The 5464-nt window shown below is 53.2% G+C and overlaps 10 non-coding genes across 10 annotated transcripts; 7 read left to right on the top strand and 3 right to left on the bottom strand.

Annotated features, from left to right (window-relative positions):
• Positions 1-314: 314 nt before the first annotated feature.
• On the top strand, positions 315-484 carry LOC122763735. Its single transcript, XR_006359340.1, has one exon. It is a non-coding gene; the product is annotated as a U1 spliceosomal RNA (small nuclear RNA).
• A 650-nt stretch (positions 485-1134) lies between these two features.
• On the top strand, positions 1135-1247 carry LOC122763739. The gene has a single exon (XR_006359344.1). It is a non-coding gene; the product is annotated as a U5 spliceosomal RNA (small nuclear RNA).
• Positions 1248-1429: 182 nt separating this feature from the next.
• On the top strand, positions 1430-1622 carry LOC122763737. The gene has a single exon (XR_006359342.1). It is a non-coding gene; the product is annotated as a U2 spliceosomal RNA (small nuclear RNA).
• Positions 1623-1966: 344 nt separating this feature from the next.
• Positions 1967-2085, bottom strand: LOC122763741. Its single transcript, XR_006359346.1, has one exon. It is a non-coding gene; the product is annotated as a 5S ribosomal RNA (ribosomal RNA).
• A 402-nt stretch (positions 2086-2487) lies between these two features.
• Positions 2488-2643, top strand: LOC122763736. The gene has a single exon (XR_006359341.1). It is a non-coding gene; the product is annotated as a U1 spliceosomal RNA (small nuclear RNA).
• Positions 2644-3294: 651 nt separating this feature from the next.
• On the top strand, positions 3295-3406 carry LOC122763740. Its single transcript, XR_006359345.1, has one exon. It is a non-coding gene; the product is annotated as a U5 spliceosomal RNA (small nuclear RNA).
• A 182-nt stretch (positions 3407-3588) lies between these two features.
• Positions 3589-3781, top strand: LOC122763738. The gene has a single exon (XR_006359343.1). It is a non-coding gene; the product is annotated as a U2 spliceosomal RNA (small nuclear RNA).
• A 124-nt stretch (positions 3782-3905) lies between these two features.
• On the bottom strand, positions 3906-4024 carry LOC122763734. The gene has a single exon (XR_006359339.1). It is a non-coding gene; the product is annotated as a 5S ribosomal RNA (ribosomal RNA).
• Positions 4025-4134: 110 nt separating this feature from the next.
• LOC122763742 lies at positions 4135-4253 on the bottom strand. Its single transcript, XR_006359347.1, has one exon. It is a non-coding gene; the product is annotated as a 5S ribosomal RNA (ribosomal RNA).
• A 403-nt stretch (positions 4254-4656) lies between these two features.
• On the top strand, positions 4657-4820 carry LOC122763743. Its single transcript, XR_006359348.1, has one exon. It is a non-coding gene; the product is annotated as a U1 spliceosomal RNA (small nuclear RNA).
• The last annotated feature ends 644 nt before the right edge of the window (positions 4821-5464 follow it).

Raw genomic sequence — 5464 nt, 5'->3', positions numbered from 1 at the left:
TGCACTTCAGCCTTTATCTCCACCACATGCTACACTCTAGTCCAGTATCGGGAAGCGACACCGAGATGGGCAAGCGGCTGTTGGTGCCGTCATGTCCAGTTGTTGCTGAATCTATAGGAAACGACAGCCAGGTATGCCAGTAAAAAGGTCGAGTGTTTCCTCTCCAATGTGTGCTGGAGGTTGAAGTGGAACATAGCACAGCATTAACGAGCAACTGAGTCAAGGCATTGGCCTCTGGGATTATTCATTTCCTGCACCATCAGCCAAAGAGCTGTGACTGGCAAGAGCCACCCGGTGTTTGGCGAGTACACCTCATACTTACCTGGCAGGGGAGATACCATGATCAAGCAGGCGGGCTCACCCAGGGCGAAAGGCTCACAGCTTTATTGCACTCCGGCTGTGTTGACCCCTGCAAATTCCCCAAACGTGGGAGTCTTGACTGCATAATTTTTGCTAGTGGGTGCTGCGTCCGCGCTTTCCCCCGATGATGTCGTTGTAAGCAAAGGTCAGCCGCCCGAAGTTCAACGTTGTGTGCCCATCTCCAAACTTCTCACGTCCTTGCGGAGCAACATCCCCAGTCTTTCCAAGTTGCTGGGAACGGGATGGTTGTGGGTGTTGTCTTTTAGCTCAAAGCAAATGTCACGCCCTTCCCAACTTTGTAGAAGAACTCGATTGTTGAGATGATCCATGGCCATCATGCCAAGGCCAATACTTCGGCGCTTGCCTGTCTTTCACCTGCGCAGTGACCTGATGTTGGCAGCGTGCGATGCCAGGAGCAACTCACCATTTCAGAAGCCCTCGGATGAGGTGGAAATGGCCCGGCAGTTTGTACCGCTCAGTGTGACACGAAGCTGCTTTGCTCATGCACTCACGTCTACCACTAAATGTTGGAGGTGTGCCAGTGAGCGAGGAATGTGCCACAGCCTCAGCGACTGATAGAAAACTGCAGCGCACAACCGACAGTAGGAAAGCGCTTCCAAACATGCAGTCAAATCTGGGTGGTTTATTGGCCGACTAAGCAAAAACGTTGAAGGAAGGCCGTCCCAAGGTGGCCGGCCGGCCGGCCGGCCGACCGAGACTGTGGTGACTCCGGCGGATAGACTCCTCGGCTGCTCTCCAGGACAGGGGCTACGTTGACTCTGGTTTCTCTTCAAAATGCACAAGTCTTTCGCCTTTTACTAAAGACTTCCGTGGAGAGGGACGTTCAAGAGTTTAAGTTATTTTTGGTGGGCTTTGCTGTAAGGCTGCGCCCTTTGAGTGTGTCAAATGTCAAGCAGCTGTCTGTCAAGGCTCAGAGGTGCACTTAGGTCAACCTTGGGGCGGAGGTGATCAGCAGCAGCAGCCTTTGTTATGCGCCCTTAAAAACATGGCACCACAACAACTGACTTGTGTGCCAAGATCTTGGGTTGGCCTCAGACACCTGTGGGCCATCGCTTCTCGGCCTTTTGGCTAAGATCAAGTGTAGTATCTGTTCTTATCAGTTTAATATCTGATATGTCCTCTATATGGGGATTAAATATTAAATGCATTTTTGAGCAGTGGGAGGTGAAAACTGGGGCTTGCTCTCTTCACTCCTTGCATTGACCCGGTATTGCAGTGCCACCAGGAACGGTGCACCATTCTCTTTTTTCTGTGAAAAGCAAAGCGGCTGAAACCAGAAAGATATCAACCCGCGCTCAAAGGCCAATTTAATTGGTGAGCCCATGTTTCTGTAAGGAAGCAGCAGCAGCAGCAGCGTGAAGCTTACACCTGGTATTCCCAGGCCGTCTCCCCATCCAAGTACTCAATCTCGCCCGACCCGCTTTACTCCGGAGATCAGACGAGATCGGGCGCGGCTCAGGGTGGTAGTATGGCCGTGTCGAGGCCATGACAGAGACTGCCTTTATGGACTAGGCAAGGCCCCTGCTCGCGGAGGGGCATCTTTCTTGTAAGGAAGCAGCAGTGTAAAAGCGTGCAGCGGTGTAAAAGCTTACAGCACCTGGTATTCCCAGGCGGTCTCCCATCCAAGTACTAACCAGGCCCCACCCTGCTTGGCTTCCGAGATCAGACGAGATCGGGCGTGCTCAGGGTGGTATGGCCGTAAGCCGGGGGGTTGGGGACACAGACTGCTTTTATGGACTGGCAAGGCCCCCTGCGCGTGGCGGGGCTCAAAAGTCAGCCTTTCGGACACACTGCACTTCAGCCTTTATCTCCACCACATGCTACACTCTAGTCCAGTATCGGGAAGCGACACCGAGATGGGCAAGCGGCTGTTGGTGCCGCCATGTCCAGTTGTTGCTGAATCTATAGGAAACGACAGCCAGGTATGCCAGTAAAAAAGGTCGAGTGTTTCCTCTCCAATGTGTGCTGGAGGTTGAAGTTGAACATAGCACAGCATTAACGAGCAACTGAGTCAAGGCATTGGCCTCTGGGATTATTCATTTCCCGCACCATCAGCCAAAGAGCTGTGTCTGGCAAGAGCCACCCGGTGTTTGGCGAGTACCCCTCATACTTACCTGGCAGGGGAGATACCATGACTGGGTTAGGCTACGGTTCACCCAGGGCAGGCTCAGCCATTGCACCCGGCTGTTGACCCCCGCAATTCTGCAAACGTGGGAGTCTTGACTGCATACCCTTTTTGCTAGTGGTGCTACAGTCCACAGGCCCGACATGATGTCGCTAGGCAAAGGTCAGCCGCCCGAAGTTCAACGTTGTGTGCCCATCTCCAAACTTCTCACGTCCTTGCGGAGCAACATCCCCAGTCCTTCCAAGTTGCTGGGAACGTGATGGTTGTGGGTGTTGTCTTTCAGCTCAAAGCAAATGTCACGCTCCCTTTCCCAACTCTTTGTAGAAGAACTCGATTGTTGGAGATGGATCCATGGCCATCATGCCAAGGGTTACTACTTTGGCGCTTGCTCTGTTCACTCCGTGCAGTGACCTGATGTTGAAGTGATGCCAGGAGCAACTCCCCATTTCAGAAGCCCGGATGAGGTGGGAAATGGCCCGGCAGTTTGTACTGCTCAGTGTGACACGGAGCTGCTTTGCTCATGCACTCACGTCTACCAATAAATGTTGGAGGTGTGCAAGTGAGCGAGGAATGTGCCACAGCCTCAGCGACTGATAGAAAACTGCAGCGCACAACCGACAGTAGGAAAGCGCTTCCAAACATGCAGTCAAATCTGGGCGGATTATTGGCCGACTAAGCAAAAACGTTGAAGGAAGGCCGTCCCAAGGTGGCCGGCCGGCCGGCCGACCAAGACTGTGGTGACTCCGGCGGATAGACTCCTCGGCTGCTCTCCAGGACAGGGGCTACGTTGACTCTGGTTTCTCTTCAAAATGCACAAGTCTTTCGCCTTTACTAAAGACTTCCGTGGAGAGGGACGTTCAAGAGTTTAAGTTATTTTTGGTGGGCTTTGCTGTAAGGCTGCGCCCTTTGAGTGTGTCAAATGTCAAGCAGCTGTCTGTCAAGGCTCAGAGGTGCACTTAGGTCAACCTTGGGGCGGAGGTGATCAGCAGCAGCAGCCTTTTTTATGCGCCCTTAAAAACATGGCACCACAACAACTGACTTGTGTGCCAAGATCTTGGGTTGGCCCCAGACACCTGTGGGCCATCGCTTCTCGGCCTTTTGGCTAAGATCAAGTGTAGTATCTGTTCTTATCAGTTTAATATCTGATATGTCCTCTATATTGGGATTAAATATTAAATGCATTTTTGAGCAGTGGGAGGTGAAAACTGGGGCTTGCGCTCTTCACTCCTTGCATTGACCTGGTATTGCAGTGCCACCAGGAACGGTGCACCATTCTCTTTTTTCTGTGAAAAGCAAAGCGAAGCTGAAACCAGAAAGACATCAACCCGGGCCTGTGCGTCAATTTAATTGCGAGCCCATGTTTCTTGTAAGGAAGCAGCAGCAGCAGCAGCAGCGTAAAAGCTTACAGCACCTGGTATTCCCAGGCGGTCCCCCATCCAAGTACTAACCCGGCCCGACCCTGCTTAGCTTCCGAGATCAGACGAGATCGGGCGTGCTCAGGGTGGTATGGCCGTAAGCCGGGGGGCTGGCGACAGAGAGTGCCTTTATGGACTAGGCAAGGCCCCTGCTCGTGGAGGGGCATGTTTCTTGTAAGGAAGCAGCAGTGTAAAAGCGTGCAGCGGTGTAAAAGCTTACAGCACCAGGTATTCCCAGGCGGTCTCCCATCCAAGTACTAACCAGGCCCGACCCTGCTTGGCTTCCGAGATCAGACGAGATCAGGCGTGCTCAGGGTGGTATGGCCGTAAGCCGGGCGGTTGGGGACACAGACTGCTTTTATGGACTGGGCAAGGCCCCCTGCGCGTGGCGGGGCTCAAAAGTCAGCCTTTCGGACACACTGCACTTCAGCCTTTATCTCCACCACATGCTACACTCTAGTCCAGTATCGGGAAGCGACACCGAGATGGGCAAGCGGCTGTTGGTGCCGTCATGTCCAGTTGTTGCTGAATCTATAGGAAACGACAGCCAGGTATGCCAGTAAAAAAGGTCGAGTGTTTCCTCTCCAATGTGTGCCGGAGGTTGAAGTTGAACATAGCACAGCATTAACGAGCAACTGAGTCAAGGCATTGGCCTCTGGGATTATTCATTTCCAGCACCATCAGCCAAAGAGCTGTGTCTGGCAAGCGCCACCCGGTGTTTGGCGAGTACACCTCCTACTTACCTGGCAGGGGAGATACCATGATCAAGAAGGCGGTTCACCCAGGGCGAGGCTCAGCCATTGCACTCCGGCTGTGTTGACCCCTGCAAATTCCCCAAACGTGGGAGTCTTGACTGCATAGTTTTTGCTAGTGGGGTGCTGCGTCCGCGCTTTCCCCCGATGATGTCGTTGTAAGCAAAGGTCAGCCGCCCGAAGTTCAACGTTGTGTGCCCATCTCCAAACTTCTCACGTCCTTGCGGAGCAACATCCCCAGTCTTTCCAAGTTGCTGGGAACGTGATGGTTGTGTGTGTTCTTTTAGCTCAAAGCAAATGTCACGCTCCCTTTCCCAACTCTTTGTAGAAGAACTTGATTGTTGGAGATGGATCCATGGCCATCATGCCAAGGGTTAATACTTTGGCGCTTGCTCTGTTCACTCCGTGCAGTGACCTGATGTTGAAGTGATGCCAGGAGCAACTCACCATTTCAGAAGCCCGGATGAGGTGGGAAATGGCCCGGCAGTTTGTACTGCTCAGTGTGACACGGAGCTGCTTTGCTCATGCACTCACGTCTACCACTAAATGTTGGAGGTGTGCCAGTGAGCGAGGAATGTGCCACAGCCTCAGCGACTGATAGAAAACTGCAGCGCACAACCGACAGTAGGAAAGCGCCTCCAAACATGCAGTCAAATCTGGGCGGTTTATTGGCCGACTAAGCAAAAACGTTGAAGGAAGGCCGTCCCAAGGTGGCCGGCCGGCCGGCCGACCGAGACTGTGGTGACTCCGGCGGATAGACTCCTCGGCGGCTCTCCAGGACAGGGGCTACG

Source organism: Solea senegalensis, unplaced genomic scaffold (assembly GCF_019176455.1).
Source record: "Solea senegalensis isolate Sse05_10M unplaced genomic scaffold, IFAPA_SoseM_1 scf7180000017017, whole genome shotgun sequence".
NCBI lineage: Eukaryota > Metazoa > Chordata > Actinopteri > Pleuronectiformes > Soleidae > Solea > Solea senegalensis.
The sequence above is the reverse complement of the archived record's forward strand: the minus strand, read 5'-3'. Positions and strand labels throughout refer to the sequence as shown.